Source organism: Tenrec ecaudatus, chromosome 1 (genome assembly GCF_050624435.1).
Source record: "Tenrec ecaudatus isolate mTenEca1 chromosome 1, mTenEca1.hap1, whole genome shotgun sequence".
Lineage (NCBI taxonomy): Eukaryota > Metazoa > Chordata > Mammalia > Afrosoricida > Tenrecidae > Tenrec > Tenrec ecaudatus.
Window position 1 is genome coordinate 110,265,670 of NC_134530.1, and position 15,186 is coordinate 110,280,855.

At 38.5% G+C, this 15,186-nt stretch overlaps 1 pseudogene; it reads right to left on the bottom strand.

The window, feature by feature from the left end:
* Positions 1 to 12,891: 12,891 nt before the first annotated feature.
* On the bottom strand, positions 12,892 to 14,029 carry LOC142433073 (ribonuclease P protein subunit p40 pseudogene; annotated as a pseudogene).
* Between the last annotated feature and the right edge of the window lie 1,157 nt (positions 14,030 to 15,186).

Here is a 15,186-nt window from a genome sequence, read left to right on the forward strand (position 1 = left end):
CTACTTCAATCTTCAACTTAAATTGTTTCCGCTTTTTATTGGCATATTGCTGGTCCTGATAGAGATGCTTTGGTTTCGTTCCTGATTGGACATCGCTTTTGTCACATTTATTGCTTCATTAGATGGAAGAATTAAGTAAAATATTTTTAAAAATTCCACCAGCAACTCAAATTTACAGTGGTGAGTTATAATTTCAAAGACATTACTATATTTGTACCCTGAAAATCTGTCTTATTTGAGATAATGAAGAAAATCCATTTATTAAAATTTTTCAGCATCTCACATTATGCAGTATAAATCAACATAATGTGATATGACTTGACATCAAGTTTAAAAAAATGCCTTTTCGGCTTCTGCTCAGACCATATGTTCAAATTATTAAAAATATCCACTCTCTTTTACTTTAAGTATAAATAAATGCAGACTTCTTTCAAATTAACCATCTTGATTTATATGCTGTTTGGGAAGAAAACTATTTTTTCCCCTCCTGGTCATTGCCTTATCATTTATTTCACAGTTAAGATTTTTGTCTTTGGCCAGAATAGTCTTTAGAAAAGACAGGCATACATGTACAGAGATTTAAAATGAAAGGAAGCTGGTCAGGAAGTAAGGAAAATAATTTATTTGAGAATTATTGAAGTCTTCCCGAAATATCAGAATCATCTTCTAGTAAAGTTTGGTTCTATCTTATATTAAATTTAATGTTCAAATATTAGTTATTGAATATCTGAAAATACCTGCATGCCCATTGTCACTATTTTCCATCTAAATTCTGTATACTGAGCAATCTCCCCAAATCTGCTCACCCATGAGTGAACAGAAACCAAGCATTAAAAATATTATCATTCAACACAACTTACAGGGAAACAGCCAAGTTGGCAAGTTTTAAAAAAACAACACATACACAAGCACTGGAACATCTTGACTGGGTTGATGACATGACAGCATTGTGGTTCACTACCAGCTGGGAGCTGGCTGGGGTTCAGGAATGGACTCAAGACAGTGGAAACAGAATGCACGAGGAGGCGTCTCTCTACTAACGTGGCTGTTTTGTGAAAACCAGCAAGAAGACCATTTGCCACACCAGCTTTTCCTCCCTCTGCCCTTAGCTGATTTCTTGTCGGCAACAGAAAAATGTGACATAAGGGGATGCAATAGCATGTGAAATGATACTGCACAATCTGCTCAAGCTTCCATTGTGGTCTCCAGGCCTGTTTCTCATCGTGCTTTGGATCCCCTCTGAGCTGATGCAAGCACCAGAGCCTGTGGACGGACTTCCGATTGGGCTCCATGCTCAGAGTCGGCTGAAGGATGGGATGTAGAGGGGAGCTGAACTTGGAAGAATTGAGCCACTAACTACAAACTACATGGTTCACAATCATTCCCTTAAAATGAGAACCAATGAAATATTGTTTAGCACTCCAAAGGACTCATTTACAAAGGATTCCAAAGCTCACGGTTCACTTTTGCATTTTTAATGTCTCTGCACTTGTGGGTTTTCTTCGTCCTTGGTAAGCTGACCCAGAGAATGCTGAAAAAGCAGGCAACAGTAATGCACGTGGTATTTCTCAGGATCGCCAGCCACATGATGCTCTCAAAATCTTGCAAGATAGTCCTTTCCCACCAGACTTGCAGTAGAATTTTTGCAAGCACAAGAAATTTCATAGTTAAGGTAAAGTTCAAGTAAGCATCCTCTCCACTTCAGTGTTTATCTGGACCAGTGGAGTGCTGCAATTCTCCAATTCACCCACCACTAATTACCTTAATATACTGCGGTAACACTTACTGATCTATAATCTTTGCTGGGGAAAAAAATCCAAAGTTCCCAGAAGAAGTAGCTTTTTATTAATATCCTTGAGGATCTTGAAACAGGGGTAGTGTTATGTCAGCATATCTGACGCCGTGTTTGGGCAGAGAAATTAGCTGTCTGGCATTACTGGGACAGCAGGGGAATTTCTGAGGTCCTTTGATGAGAGGGAAGTATAACTGTAATGAAAATGTAAGGTTTTTTTTTCATCTACTTAATCTTCCTTTCTCAACTTATATTGCTGCATCTCTGACCATTAAGAAAGTGGAGGAATTTGAGTAAATTTCTTAATAGCAAAATGAAGCCTGAAGTAGACCCACAATTTAAAAGTCTGCAATCCTAACCGTTCAGAGAAATTAACTACCTTATAGCATTTTTTAAAAATGCCAAGTCTTTATCTAGATCTAATAGTAAGGACTTTATAAGTTTAGGTTTTAGTATCATAACTCAGCTCTTTCTTTACTTTTTAAAAAATTTCAAGCTAATCCACTTTTATCCTCAGTCAGATATGACAACCAATATGTTAAAAATCCAGGAAATTTGTTTGGGATACAGCATCTCATATTTTTAAAAATGTTAAACCAGGACTTACAAATTAAAATATTTAAAGTGAAATAAATTCTAAATGTCTTCAGTATGAAATAAAGGACTGTTTTATAAATGATGGTGCAAACATCCAGGACGGTGGCCCTCAGTGTCTAGATAAACAATGCCAAGTGAATCAGCCCACATGCCGATCTTTTCTCAAGATGTGTGCTTCCTCTTTGAAATGATTTTCCTACATAAACACTTGTATGCATCCAGCAACATCTTTTTTCTCTATCTCCGGTGAGCACTCCTTCCAATCTGAACTCACAATACTCCCTTGATATTTCAGCTCATGGCTTCCTCTTCATAATTTGGTTCTAATTTTTAAAATAATTTAACCCTCAAAACAGGCACTGAAGATATTAATAATTGAGTCTGTGATGGTAATTGTATTAAGAGTTGTGATAGTATGCAATGACTGATTGGCTATTACTATATGTGACATATCATATCTGATGTTCTATATATGGTGTGTCATTTAAATTCCATGATCTCTCATAAACAGGTGCCATCATCTTCATTTAAAAGAAGAGGAAATGTTGCAGAAAGAGGTTAAGTAAACTTAGCAATACTCATTACCGCTATCACATTCTTTCTCTTCGTCATAAAATTTCATCAGTCATTTTCATATTTGCCAAGAGCAAAAAAAGAAACTGTAATTTTTTATGATGAGGTATATAGATCATGAAGACTGACTTATTTGTCCGTCCATCCAAATAATGTTTGTATCTTGCATCGACGCTCTGAAATTTGTGTAAGAAGTGTGAATGTGACAACCGCAGCAGTTAAACAAAGCTCAGGGAAGCGGAAGCTTGTTTATTTTCCTATTATTCAACTTAATTTCAGGAGTCCCTACTACTGCAAGGTAGCATAGCAATCAATTTAACGATAGTTAATTTGGTCTAGTGGCATGAAGTCTCAATCAAGATAGTTATGCAATGCTTTCCCATTTGTGTTAGCCTCCTATTTCCTGTGCAACTCTTTGCATGTAGAGGAATTCTGATATGATGTGAATTCAAAGGTTTGATGAAATAAACCAAAATACAAACCAGAGCCCCTGCCTCCAAGTAGATGCCAACTCATAGTGGGCGCCTGTGGGTTTACAAGACTAATTATTCAGAAGCCCAGTCTTTCTCCTGTCAAGCTCCTGGTGGTTTTGAACAGCGGACTCTACGGGTCTCATCCCAGTGCAGAACCACTTCACAGCCAGGCCCCAAAGGAGTTGTCATTCTCCTCCTCTGTCTCATTTCTTTTCTGATTTTTCTTTTATTTGGAAATTCACCTCCTCTCCCCTCCCACCCATCTCCACCCCACACACCACTCCCAGCATTTTAGAAATATCTCCCGGTTCTCTGAGTCTGCCTTTGGCTTTCATATGGTTATCTCTGCCATCGAAGTGGTTGCATGTGGGGCCCAGATAGGAAAGGTCCGCAGTTGGAAACCATGAGCCACTCCATGAGAGGAAGCTGGGGCTTCCTAGGCCCCTCAACTTTCAGGCTCAGACACTCGCAGGCGCAGTTAGACCCTGGTCTAAGGGGCCACTAGCAAAGACGCTTGTAATTCAGCTATGTTCTTCCTCCCTCTCTGGAAGCAAATACATAAAGTGTATGCCAAGAGACATTTGATCCTTATTTTTACAAGGTGTCAAAAAGACATCGCATTTTCTCTCTCAAGAGCCCACAGTGGCCTACATGAGAATCAACAGGATTTTGAGTTTCTGCCCAGAAATCTCATAAAGTCATTCCATGCCCTCTTGTCTTCAAAGTGTATTTGCTCTTCATCAGTGTGGACTGAGTTTACTGACTCTCCTAAAAATTAAGGAAGAAAATACCTAAATAGTATTATAGTGAAGAAATGTGGTATATATTACGTTAAGCAAGTGACTAAAATGAACATCTATTGATAAATTGTGCTTATATCATACCGCATACATAATAAAGATAATCCAGCACTGTGATATTATTCTTAAAAATAAGCAAACAAGCACAATTTAAGTCCTATGCAATCATAAGAAAGCAGCCAAAAAGAATAAAAGGTGAGGTCAAATTGATTCTGTATCAGTCAATCTCGGATACCGAGTAGATTTCTTCATAGGATTTCCCAAGTTGTAATCTTTGCAGAATTAAACTGTACATTTTTTCTCCAGAGGTTTGAATGGCCAGTGTCCCCTGGCAAAAGGCAAGTTTTCTTCTCCTGCAGAGAGTAAGCCTCTGAAACCTACAGGGGAAATGCTACCCGGTCCTATAGGGTCGCTGTGAGTCTGAAACCATTTGATGGCGGTGACCAGTGTCATTTTGTATTTTCTGAGTACAGTGCATAACTACTCCATTATTGGGGCTCCTGCTAGAAAGTGCAGACAATTAGAAGTGCACTCTATTAAATATTTGGCTGATTGTGTTCAAAACTATCAAAGTCATTTGTTGATTTATTTATTTTAACAAAAACCAAAGACGAAACTTTCACAGAGAAGGCAAAGAAACATGACAAGATGCAATGCAGTATCATGTACTAGAATCTAGAACGGGAAAAACTGTGGGTGAAAGGCATGAAGGACATTAAAATCCACAGTTAATAGCACTGTGCCATTATTAACTTCTTTGTTATTATATTTGTACCATAGTTTTGTAAGATGCTGGTATTAGTGGACATTGAATGAAAGTCTGCAGAAAGAACAATATCATCTAAATATTAGGTTAAAAATAATTTCAAAATTTAAAGTTAAAAACTAAATATACACACCTCATATTGAAATATACCATTTGGGGTATGGAAAGAAAAAAGATAATGTATCCGTAATCATGGCACTGCTGAGGAGAGGCAGTGCTCCACTGGCGCTTGAGACGCCACAAGACATTCCCTCCTTCCCCAGTTACCACAGTGTGAGGGAGACAAGTGCTAAACGCTGAAACAAGCAAATATTCTGGTAAATAATTAGAACTTTTAAATTGTGTGTCATAATCAAGTTTTTAAGGAAAATCAAGTGGCTCTTACAGGTTTTTGCTTTTATTGTCATTTGCCTACCTTGGGAGAATGCATTTGAAGGAATTGTCAAAACTAAGATTAATTCTCTAAGTTTCCTTAAATATGTGCCATATATTTGACAACCACATTTTTAACAACCAGCGAGGAAACAACTACTTCGCAAACAACCTTCCCCTTTGGAATGATCTGGAGAGATATTTGTAAATGTCTGTCTTTGGGTAAATTTGAAACTAAAAACTGTGTCAACTATAAAAATTGGCATATTAGTATGTTTTTAAAACTTTGCATTGCAGAGCTCCAATCTGTATATAAGCTCTCCAAATAACATACTTCATGAAAATATAAAACTTTATAATTTGAAAGAACAACTAATTAACGTACAGAATTTTTTTATTAATCATTTTATCGGGGGCTTTTACAAATCTTATAACAATCCATCATTCAATTGTATTAAACACACTTGTGAGCATGTTGCCATTCACATTTCCAAAACATGTTCTTTCTACTTGAGCCCTTAGCATAAGGCTCTTTTTTCCCTTCCCTCCCCACTACCCACCCTCGTGAATCCTTGATCCTTCTATGTTAGTATTGCTATTTCGTGCCTCCCTTCACCCACATCTCTGTATCCATCCTCCTGAGAGGTGGGTTAGACATGCAACCTTGTCATGGGTACCACATAGAAATTAACTATTGGCCTTCCAGTTTATTTTGATTCTTGGTGACTCGTGTGTCAGAGTAGAATATTCAGTTGGGAATTTGTCATAAACAGGTGAATGAACCTTTCCTTTGCGTGGACTCAAATATCCAATCTTGTCATTTTGCAACAGTTTTTCACTCGCCTTTGCACCATCCATTGTCTCAATTGATATCTCCCCTCCCCCTCCCTTCCTCCTCCCCCTCCCCCTCGCCAAAGTCCAAACCAGAACAGTCAAAACAATTCCAACCAACGTGGATTCCAAGATTATGATCCTTTCATGGAGCAGATAGCTGCATCTTTAAAGTGGCTTGAATATTACTAGGGGATTTCAACAGAATAGTTTCCTAACTAAGGGACCATGGTGGTGCAGTGCATTACACAATGGGCTCGTCACTGCAAGGTCTGCAGCTTTAAATCGCCAGCCACCCCTCCTGAAGGCAAAGACAGATTTTCAACTCCAGTAAAGAGTCTTGAACACCCACAGGGGCTATAATGGGAACCATCTCTCTCTCTCTCTCTCTCTCTCTCTCTCTCTCTCTCTCTCTCTCTCTCTCTCTCTCTCTCTCTCTCTCTGGTGTTAAGGGACGTGACCGACATAGCTAGTGGATGTGATATTCATTTCTTCTAGTTAAATGTGAATTTGAGGGGTTGGGGGTGAGGGCTGGGTTGACTTTTTAAATTATAACTCACTTTAAACTAATAAAGCATCTTCATAAACAGAACTTAGAATGAGACTTGAAAAATCACTCTAGCATGAAGTTTTAAAATATTTTCATTTTAATAAAATGATAATCTTTATTTAATAATATTGCAGGAACAAATTTCAAGAAAATAAAAATGGTTTTAGGACTCCTATTAAATAAAACAAAATACTATTCTCAAACATTTTTTATTCCATCTTAATATCATTGATTTTTATTTTGTTTTTGTGTCAGTTATATGAATCTCAGGTATATTAGTCTAGTTGTACATGTGGACTCTGTAACAGTTTTTGTAAGCACAACTATTCTCAGATAAAGAGAAATCTGAATTTTTATTCAACTAAGAATATAGTTCGCTTAAAAATACTATGCATTGCTGCTTCTCATAATTGATAGCTGTCAGTCAAATCCTACTCATATGTACAATGGATACTTAGAGAACACAGGTTTTTGAGATACCCCCTCACACACACCCTGTGCAGTTAACATTCTACATAAAATTTTTGACTCCTTCAGCATTTAACTACTAATAAGATATAGTTGACCATCCTACTAATGCATACAGTCAATTGCACGTTTTATATGTTACATGTATTATATACGGCACCCACATGAAAGCTGCGTTTTCAATACAAGATGAACAGGTGTTTTACAAAAGGTGCAAGTGTACTTGTAGAAATGCCTTCACAAATCCTCCCCCCACACACCTTTTTCTTTTCCCCCACAATACTCCGTATGCTTGATAAACTTCTCTTGAAACGGCTGGCACTGACACACATGAAGCAATTCTACTTTTCCTTGCAATGTTACGGCGTTCCTTCTTGGAAGCACTTCCAGCATCTCTAGTGGCACTTCCTATGGAGTTAGAGGTGTGAGAACAGTGAAAGGCCACTTTCACTGCAATATACGATTGACTGGAGCGAGAAAAGGCCCGTGCAGAAATATTCAGTATGACATCATTAAAAAAATCAATGTCAAAGTGGACTCATGCAACTGAAACATGTATTGTTCAGGGTCAACTGCATCTGCAAACTATCGCAAATCAATTCTTGAATTAAAAAAATGTGTACATATATAGTTTTTACTTTATCTAGGGAAAAGAACTGCCTGACAGTTTTCAACTTGGTGGGTGGAGTCGTCATACGTGGGGGAAAGTACCAATGGACGTATACTATTGTTTCAACCCACTTATATGTAAGTCAGATAGGAAATTAGTACTAGACGATTATTGACGAGGTAAAACCTACCATGAGCACCTTTGTTTGGAGGATGCCCAGGGCATGTGTGCGCTTCCCAGTCAGTCTCTGCTAGCCCAGGGAAGGCAACCAAAGGGCAGCCAGGCACCAGAGGCTAGCAACCTGGAGCGGCTTTGCTATGATACAAAGGAAAATCATCATGCAAATTAAATGTGCCAATGTGGCACAGATTTTAAAGAATGAACCCTCAGGCTCTGAAAAAAATTAATGAGTTTTACCTCTCCTTTCTGTGACCTTTTAGTTCAGTTTTCATGGGAATTTGTTTTCTTTGTTTTGCTCTGAGCTGCTCCAGAAAGAGTCACAGTGGGATAGTGAATCTGCAAAAGGGCTCTCCAGGCACAGATTTTACAATCTCCCACGGAGTTGCTGTTTCTTGCTGTACTTATAAGGTCTTGACCTAGGCAAATTCATGTGGAAATCAAATATTGTCTTAAAACTCCTATGCAGGACTTCTCTTTCTTCTTTTTAAAGTATTTTTCTGACAAAAGTGTATTGCTTGCATTAACACTCATAGATTCATTTTTTAAAATTTGGTTTCTTTAACAGATGGGAATAATTCATTTGTATCATGCTAAGGAAGATAGGACAACAAACAGACATGGAATCAGAAAAACATGTTTATACGTATTTTAGTAGCTAATTCCTCTGAAGTGGACATTCTATCCCTTCTTCACAATCTGGAATCTGGAAGTTCCATGGAGGCTGTTTACCTTGAGTGACCCCTCTTGTATTTGAAATATCAGTGACATAGTTTCAGCATCTGTGTAAGTCTGGGTGGACTAGAGAAACAAATTCATAGACATACATATATAGGAAAGAGCTTTATATACAAGAGCAATTAAATATTGAGAGAACATCTCATCCCAGTCTAGATTAAGTCCATAAATTTGATATTAGTCCATAAGTCTGATAGCAATGTATAAATTCCTCTTTAGATTCATGCAACGCATGCAATGATGCAGAATTCAGGAAGAGCATTGGCCAGTGGGTGGGAAGTCTTGTGGATCTAGTAACAGTGGGAACATCTCAGTGCAGGCAGGGGTCTCCCCATGGCTCCTACAGCTCCCAGTCTCTGTCTGCATAAAGCTTCATGTGGCTTCTCATCAGAAATGTCTTTCAGGGAGTGAGTGTGTGTCCTGCTCCAGGGAGCGATTTATCGCCTTAGTGCCTCCAAATGAGGTCATCAAGCTTTGTCCTGATTGACAATTTGAGACTTCACTCATAAGTCTCAAATTGATAACAGATTATATAATTACCGAAGATCACGGCAACCCTAAATCACCACAACCTGACAAGCTGATGGACAAATATTGGATCATATTATGAGAACTCTACAAAATGTCTTTCCTTTTTGTGTGATTGTTTCTATTAAATTATTGCATTTTAGCTGAGTTTTGTTAAGCATAATCCTCCTATTTATTTATGGCATTCAGCAAATATAAGATATAATATGTATTAGAAATACTTAAAACATAGGTAAGTATTTTAGAATTAAAGCTTGAGATGAAAACTAAGATATATAAAATAAATGCTATTAATTTATGCATAGTTGTTCAGGGTATATTATCAATCTTACATTACCCAGGAACATCAAATGTATTATATATGAAAAATTAAAGTCTTATAGTTTATATAAAAATTCATAGCATTGTAGTTTAGCTGTAATACTGTGTTGATATATTTTCTTAGGTAGCTCATAATTTCTCAGGAATACCTGTCTTATTACTAGTTATTCCTACTAATTTTCAAGAAGGAAGGCTTAGATATAAGATATTGGTAGATACTTCTTCATGAGTCTCTTGCATGTATGCATATCAATAATAGTCTTTTAATAATAAACAGCCTTGGATGATTGAAACAGTATTTCTCCTGGGAGCAAATAGTGAATTTGTATACTATATAATAAATTTACTCATTTCCGGCTAGCGCTATTGCTGTGAAAAATAAAGTAATTTATTTCACATTCAGGAAGTTCATGTCATGTGCAAGCATGCATAAAACTTTAGATGGCAGAGTAAAATTTCTGGTTTGTCATAATCTTTTACGTAGCATCTGATTTAGTTTTATATTGCTGCATAAAAAATTAACCACAAATTTGATGACTTGAAACAAGACACATTTATTAAAATACTTTATAATTAAAGTATTGTGGACAGAAGTTCAGGGACAAAATGAATGTGGTAGCTACATATTTTCATGTCAACTTGACCCTGTATAAAATTGTAGGGTGGTGTCCAATATGCCAGCTAAGTCACATCCTGATGGTGCCTCGTTGGGCATGTGGCTTTCTCATAAAGTGGGACAGGGGTACCTTCACCTTCCTGCTTGCGGACCACACAGAAAGTGGCTGGAGCCCTGCCATGTTTCCACCCACCTTGAGCCCGCATACCTCTGCCCCACCAACCTGTCCTCTTCCTGACTTCTGCGTCACTGCGTGTGGAAGTGGGAGTCTGTGGAGGGACTTACGGACTAGTGTCTGACGTATGCGTGTGAGTTGGACTGGACTAGTATGTTTTCTTGATTTATAATTACTTCTCCATGTAAATCTCTTTGTTACACATACAGGAGTGTCACTGGGTTTGTTTTTCTAGTCAACCGGCCTCACGCAATGACTATGCTCTCTTCTCAGGTTCCTGTAAGGTAAAATCGAGGTATCATGGAGGCTATGTTCTATGCTGGAGGCTTGGTGGAGAACGTATATCACCGTTCACTCGGGTAGTTAATTAAATTCTTTGTGTCCTACCTATGGAGGTCCCTCTTTCCTATTTGGGGTACAGGGTGCTTTTAGCTCCTACATTTTAGTTACCTCCAATTTTCACATTCCTAGAATCTGCCTTAAAGTAAAGGGAAAAGATTAGATAAAAGCAAGGGTCATTTTGTATTGTCTTGAAATTGTGTCAGTTATCAATTAAAAGATTTATATAACTTTAGTAATATAGAGTTTCATCTTTTAAATTTTGTTTTATTTTTCTATTCTTATTGGTTAAAATATGTTGTTACTTGCAGTGATAGTTTGTCTAAAAATGTGGAGCTACTAATGAAATCAACTCTTTTGTAAATAAATTTATGTAACCAAGAACCACTCATTGCTTCCAAGTAAATTGGTTTAACAGCATTAAAATTTCTCATTTAAATTTAACACATATAAAGATATTTTGTTAGTGCTGACTTGAGTTGTAAGAATCATAGCTTTGAATATAAATCAAAATATGATGCTAAGAAAAATCATGGGGGAAAAACAAGGCAAAATGAGAGATTAAAGCTTCAAGCACATCGCTAATGTGTCCCTTTGTGACAGTATGGTGGCTGGCATGTTGCTGTGATGGTGGAAGTGATGCCATCTTTATTCTTAATACTAGTGGATGATTCTAAATCAACGATTAGGGGTAATTTCAATGGAGGGTCCAGACAAAGACAGTCTAACAAGAAAGAAGAGGAAGTCTACTTATGAAAACATAGTCACTAAAATAAATTATGAATAGCAACAGATTGCTATTTAATATTCTGAAAGACAAGCCCCTTGTAGTTGAAGGCACGCATAGCAGAAGAGTTGTTTCCTCCGAGTCCACTGTAATGACATGGATGGAACAAAGCATTTGGGACCTTCCTTTCTTGATGGAGAGCTACTTAAAATGAAATTCAGCTGCTACAAACAGCCAGTAAAATCAGAATGTAGTGTGTACAAACTATGAGTCTGGGAAATTTGGAAGTTTTCAGAAGTGGAAGGTAAAGCATAACGATCAATATGTTAGCTGATAGTGAGCTGAAATGGGCTGGTATCCATTTTGAATTGGATGTCATATGTCTACGATGGAAAGAATGATATAGTGCCATTTCTCTCATCGTCCAAAGGAGCTTTTCAAGGTCTGACCTGAAGTACGATGCTGTCGGTGATAGAATAAGGCCCTTGCTCCTCTAAAAAGACTATGTAGTATAACTATTATTCAAGAGAGCTCAACAGTCATTTAAACCAACAAAGTACAACAAGAAGACTCCTTAGAAGGAATTTAAGCAAGACTTCAGCTCGTGTAGTTTGAATATGACATCAGTCCTTGGCAAAAGATACCATGCTTGGCAAAGGTCATTGAAGACAAGGAAGACCAACAAGGGGATAAAATTATATAGTGCTGTAATAATGGTCTCACACAGTGATTGTGAAGATGTCTTTGTGGTTGTTAGGTACCCTGGGCTTCAGGTCCAACTCACAGTGATCCTATGTACAACAGGCCGACACATCACCCAGTCATGTGGCATGCTGACAATCTTCCGTATGTTTCTGTCCGGTATGGCAGCCACCGTGTTAGTCGATCTAATGGAGGACCTTCATTCTCTCTTCCCCTCCACTTGACCAAGCATAATGTCCTTCACCAGGGACTGGTCTCCCTGGAGAGCGTGACCGAAGTTCAAGAGATAAAACCTCTCCATCCTTGCCTGTAAGGAGTATCCGGGCGGTACTGGAGTACCGCACAGGTCTGTTAGTTCTTTTGGCAATTCCTGGTGCTTTAAATGTTCTTCTCCACCACCACACTGGTCAAGCAACTCTCTTCTGAATATCCAGGCATAGATGATTGGGTGCTTTCACTGCCTCATCAGTTCAATATAAAGAAAATAAAAATAATCATAACTGAACCAGTAAGCAACATCAAGATAAATGGAGAAGTTTGACATTGTCAAGGATTTCATTTTATTTGAACACACATTCAATGCTTATGGAAGCAGCAGTTAAACAATAAAAAACATGTTTCAATTGACATTGCCTGTTGCAAATGAGCTCTTTAAAGGGTTAAAAAGTAAAGGTGTTACTTTAAAGACTAAGGTACACCTGACTCAAGATATGGTATTATTTTTATCACTAATTTTTTATGGTGGAGAGTAATCATTTGGCCCGAAATCATCTGAAGACAATAATCCTGATTATTAAAAATCACAAAGTTGTACAAATGTTCTCCCCTTTTTGAAAATCGTGTTCATTTTCTCCCCAAGAAACAGAGCTAACTTATCCCCAAGGAGTTAACTTTTTTTCACCAGAGTAGCGATGTAGCTGTGGCATAAAAGACCAATTTTCTGTGGAAATAGAGACCCTGTGATTGTTTACCACAACTGCACTTGGCTGAGGACAGCAGTAGGTGGATATGCAACTATTAGGCTCATTATTTAGGTCAACAGGATTGATCACAGCTCCCAGCCAATCAAAGAGTTCCTGGGTGCAGCATGCCACCTTTGACTCCCTGCAGGCCCACAGTTCTGCAGCACTGGGCATTGCTGGTCTGTCAGCCCTGGCCCACTTTTGGCTGTTGCTCCCGAATTTGAGAATTTGAAAAGTATGACATCACCGTTGATTCATCTGTACCTGTAGGATGCCAAGCCAAATGAAAATCAAATGCTGTGCTTTTTTTCCCAAAGACCAGCGTGTTATTTGAAGCTCTCAGAATCTAAGCTATAGGATAAAGCCATCAAATCGATGGTGACAATAAATGTCATGAATTTCTGTGAGGTTAATGAGATGGAAGACTTCAAAATCTAGTTTCTCCTTAAGCATCTTTATCCAGTGATAAAATTAATTGCCATTGGTAGTAGGGAAATGGCATTTTCCTCCTCGATGATTTGATTGAATGTTAGTGCATTGCAGTTACTTCACAATGGTGTTGATGAATTCGAATTGAAATGAGTTGATGAAGAGGTAAATTATTCACAAAGTTAAAAAAAAAAGTCCAGTTTCCATAACTGGCCAAGCCTTTCAGCTTGGAGAGAGTATCCCTCATTTAGAAATCAGAAATGGAACCCTGTGCTTGTGACACTATGTATCCATCAGGTGCTGATGGCGTGAATTGGCGTGGCTGAAGCTGGATGTTTTGTAGACCACCAAGTGCCATGTCCCCTCCAGCAGCCTGTGCGGGATAACCACGCCCTGCCTTTTCCTGGGCCGGTGACCAGCACGGAGCTCAGAGCTCCCATCTCTCCACTCGCCCCCAAGATAGGCTACTTTGAAGCAACTCATAAGCATTTGAAAATGGGAAAATAAGCAATAACGACTGAACAAGAAATGACAACATTTGAATTATGGTCTTAGTGAAGTCACCGAACAAATTATGGACTGCTAGAAAAATAAGCAAGTCTGTTTTGGAAATGGTATAACTGGGATCCATATTAGAAGCAAGGATGGAGAGATCTGTCTTGACTACTGTAGACATGTTACCAATAGGACCAGGCCTTGGAGGACACCGTTTTTAGTGAGTTAGGGGATCAGTGAGAAAAAGGAAAACTCTTAAAAAGACAAACAAACAAACCGGAAAACTCACTGATTGGGATTTTCCCAGTGGCGGCGGCATGGGATCAAACAGTAAAGACTGAGGATGACGCGGGAATAAGCCGCGGTTGTTCCGCTCTCCGCAGGGCACTATGCGCGGAACAGTCTGGAGGCCACCGGCAACAATAAAATCCACATGCACTCCCCTACGGAAATTCTTACCATTCTGCCGACATATGGACTCCTTTAGTATGTTGCAAGTTTTCCTTGATTTAGTCAGTGTCTAATCCCCGTGGTCATCCATGTAAAGTGCCCGAAGTTACTGATACGCCCTTCCTTTTAACACAGTCATGATTTTTAAAGTAAATCAAGGTGAGCTCCCATCCCTGCATACTCCTCCTGCTACAGTGCCCCTCTCCTGATCTGGATAAAAGTGTCTCGCTTTGGTTTGTGCACAATATGTTACATATTCTCCAACGCTACAATAAGTTTTCCTCCATTCTCCCAGTTGGACAAAAGTTGTCTTCATACATATTAATACAATATTGCTCCCACCATAACTTAAAATGTTCTAGTGGCTTCTTCGTCACACCTTCTGTGTATTCTGCATCTCAAACAGCATTCTTACTTCTACATCCGGGTCCTGAAATAGTGGCAATGGCCACACAGCTCTCACGGACAATTTCCATGATTAAAGGGTTCTTTAAGGAAGTTATCAGGCGGTAATGTGAGTGAGAAATGATCAGCATATAGTTGTTCTTCAAGACATATTACAGAGTTCTTTCAGGGCTACCAAAAAATAGCCACTTCACGCCAAGCATCAAGCTGAAGGCACTCAAGCTGAAGCTCTGAGTCAGTTAACCCAGCTCGATGGCTGACATGCTCAGAAACATTCACTCCACAAGCCA